Raw genomic sequence first — 3,997 nt, 5'->3', positions numbered from 1 at the left:
AACATGGTCTTAATAACTTTTTGGAACAAAAGTATAATTGCCATTTCCTGGAACATGCAGCACAGAGCCATTTGTAGTTCAGGTTACATGTGGGGCATAGCCCAATCCTTAAGAAACAGAAATTTAATCATAAACAGGAATGAACCGTGTTTGTCTTTACTATAAGATGGCTTTCAGGCCTAAGGTGGAGGCAGGCTGGTTCATCAATGGTTCAGCAGTTAAGACCACGGACTGCTCTTGCAGAGGACCCAGATTTGATTCCCAGAACCCATATGGAACCTTTAACTCCAGTTTCAGGGAATCCATTGGTACCAGGGACACACATGGCACACATACACACAGACAAAATACTCATACATGTAAAATAAAAATTAAAAAACAAAACCCAAACTAACAGAAGGGGGTTGGGAAACACTCCCTCCATGCTGAGAAAGCTGAAACTTGTAAGGTTCTGAAAGGTTTTCTCTCCTCAGCTTTTAGAATCAGTCAACTCCCACTGGGGCAGGTACCTCGGACCAGCTGCCAAAGGGCAATCTCTCAGACCTGTCCAGTTGTCCAATTGTGCGGAGAACTTCAAGGCTGCATCTTTTAGGAGCTGTCACCTGTGTTGGGGTGTGCTTTCTCATGATGCAGCTGTCTTTGAGTCACCCCAACTCCTGTGAGTGACCCCTTACCCATACTTCTGTTATTAACCCCAGTAAAACCCACTGGTTCATCAGGCTGCACTTTGGTGTGATAGTTACTTCGGTCTATCACACCCTGTTTAGAGTAAATAGGGGTGTGTGTGTATGTGTGTGTGTGTGTGTGTGTGTATGTGTGTGTGTGTGTGTGTGTGTGTGAGTGAGTGAGCGTATGTGTGCTGTGGGATGTCTTTCTGTACACTGTAACTATGTGTTGCTCTGATTGGTTGATAAATAGAGTCATCTGGCCTATGACAAATCAGGTTATAGCTAGGTGGGAAATTGAAGAGAGAGACGGGAAGAAGAAAGGAGAGGGGAGAGACGCCAGCCACTACTGAAGGAGAAGCAAGATGCTAGCAGACTGGTAAAGCCATGAAATGTGGCAAAACATAGATGAATAGAAATGGGTTAATTTAAGCTTTAAGAGCTAACTAGCGGGAAGCCTGCCATAGGCCATGCAACTGGTAATTAATATTAAGCCTCTGAATGGTTATTTTATAAGCAGCTGTGGGATCTTGGGGCTGGATGAGACTGGAGAAACTTCCGACTACATGTGCGTATTGTTTCCCCAGGAAAGGTCTCTCACCAAACACAAATCAACAATGCAACAGATATAATAACAACTGGCTATGCAATGACATTCTCATATTCTCTCTGTCTCTGTCTGTTTTTGTGGGAATGAGATAGAGTCTTGTTATGTAGTCCTGGCTGACCTTGAACTTGTGGCAATCCTTCTGCCTCTACCTCCCCAGTGTGCTTACACCTAACTTTTTTCTTTCTTTCTTATTTTCATTTCCTTTAATTTTTTGGGGGGGACAATTGTGTTATTGCACAGTGGGGGACCCCCCCCCGTGGGTATCCCTCACATGCAGGGAAACATGCTGGGCAGACACAATGGTGGGCTGGGCAGATGCACACCATTCGGGCATAGTGATGTCAGCGGCCGCCAATAATTCACAACCCAGACACTGCATCTAAGTGGAGAATTTATTACAATAGAGCGATGAAGAGAAAGATAGGAAAGAGAGAGAGGTCAAGGGTATGCACCTCATGGGAAGAAAAGCAAAAGAGAGAAAGGAAGGGGAGGGATTTTTCCTTAGAATGAAGCTTTTATGTCAGGATGCAGGAATGCACCAGCATGCACTGTTTTCTGTGGTGTTTGGTTAGAAACAGAGTCTCCTGATCTGTACTTGTGGAGTGCTGGTGTTACAGGAATGCACCAGCATGCAGTTTGATGTGGTGCAGGGGATGGGACCATGCACTCTATCAACTGAGCATCATAACCAGCCTTCTCAGCTATTTTTAAAACATGTATTTATTCTCTCCCTCCATCTCTCTCTGGATATGTACACTTCTTTTTTTTTTTTTTTTTTTGGTTTTTCGAGACAGGGTTTCTCTGTGTAGCTTTGCGCCTTTCCTGGAGCTCACTTGGTAGCCCAGGCTGGCCTCGAACTCACAGAGATCCGCCTGGCTCTGCCTCCCGAGTGCTGGGATTAAAGGCGTGCGCCACCAACGCCCGGCGGATATGTACACTTCTAAATGCACAAACAGGCTGCAACATGCTTGTGGAGGTCAGAGGACACTTTGCAGAACTCAGTTTTCTCCTTCTACCTTGTGGATTCCAGGGAGCAAACTCAGATCATCAGATTTGACTGCAAGTATTTGACCCACAGAGCTAGCCCCTCCCCCATCCCCAATTTTCAGATTTTTCTAAGTAAGAAACGGGATAGAAGTTTTTTGTTTTTGTTTTTTTTTTTTTTTTTTTTTTTTTTTTGAGACAGGGTTTCTCTGTGTAGTCCTGGCTGTCCTGGAACTCACTCTGTAGCCCAGGCTGGCCTTGAACTGACAGAGACGCACCTGCCTCTGCCTCCCGAGTGTTGGGATTAAAGGTGTGCTCCACCTGACACGAATTCCAAGCACGCCCCATGGTCATGCATGCCCGGGAGGACACTTAGTCATCTCCACCTAGTCATTTCCGGTCATACATCCTGTGTGACCCATGCCCCATGGTTACGTGGTCACATAGTTGCATGGACGTGACTGCATGATCTCTTCATGTGAGTCTGTGTGTGCAAGGGTGTCCTGCGTCCTGGCCTTTATAAGGAGGTGCCATTTTCCCATTCTCTCTCTCTCTCTCTCTCTCTCTCTCTCTCTCCCTCCCTCCCTCCCTCCCTCCCTCCCTCCCTTTTTCTCTCCCTCCCTCCCTCCCTCCCTCCCTCCCTCCCTCCCTCCCTCTCTCTCCCTTTATCCTAATAAAGCTCTAAAAGGTAGGTTCTATCGTGATCATGATCCTTCCACACGGTAACCAGCGCCAGCCACCAGCACTGATTTTCTTTCACCACCACCAACCAGCAGTTTCCACGATTTGTTTTTTTCTTTTTTTGGAGCTGAGGACCGAACCCAGGGCCTTGCGCTTGCTAGGCAAGCGCTCTACCACTGAGCTAAATCCCCAACCCCAGTTTCCATAAATTTTAAAAACAACCCCCCAAATATACACAGAGCTACTAATAACAGACTAGAATGCTAAAATTGTCAGTAATGAAAAGCACATCCCTGTCAGCTGGATTAGAAGACAAACCGACTTGTTTATGCTCCCACTGGAAGAAAGCTGATAAAAACGCAGCCAAAACTGGAGGGAAAAGTGTCAAAGAGGTTTGGCAGGTGGTTAACCAAATTTTGTCAGTTTTCCAAAGTATTGGAAATTTTGAAGCTTTTTGTTTGTTTGTTTGTTTTTTGTTTTTCAAGACAGGGTTTCTCAGTGTAGCCCTGGCTGTCCTGGAACTCACTCTGTAGCCCAGGCTGGCCTCGAACTCACAGAGCTCCGCCTGCCTCTGCCTCCCTAGTGCTGGGATTAAAGGTGTGTGTCACCGACGCCGTCGTCCTCACTGTAGTCGCTGCCGCCGCCGCCACCACCCGGCTTTCATTTTTTATTATTATTATTTTTTTGTTTTTGTTTTTTTGAGACAGGGTTTCTCTGTAGCTTTGCACCTTTCCTGGAACTCGCTTTGGAGACCAGGCTGGCCTTGAACTCACAGAGATCCGCCTGCCTCTGCCTCCCGAGTGCTGGGATTAATAAAGGGTCCTACAAATTGTAGGATCTTCAGGCACTATAAAAGCTGGATCCAGTGCCGGGTGGTGGTGGCACGTACTCCAGGACATGCAGACTGAAATTTAACACGAACTTATTATCAAAAGCTTGTTTGAGGACCGTTTTCATTGGGGAAGCTCATTTTAGGAATGAGCTAATTTTCCTGTTAGTTTCCACATTACCTTGGGTTCCTTTGTCACTCCCAAGGAAATTGGAGAGAACAGCTTTG

The sequence above is a fragment of the Peromyscus maniculatus genome, chromosome X (genome assembly GCF_049852395.1).
Source record: "Peromyscus maniculatus bairdii isolate BWxNUB_F1_BW_parent chromosome X, HU_Pman_BW_mat_3.1, whole genome shotgun sequence".
NCBI lineage: Eukaryota > Metazoa > Chordata > Mammalia > Rodentia > Cricetidae > Peromyscus > Peromyscus maniculatus.
Note: the sequence above shows the minus strand (reverse complement) of the source record.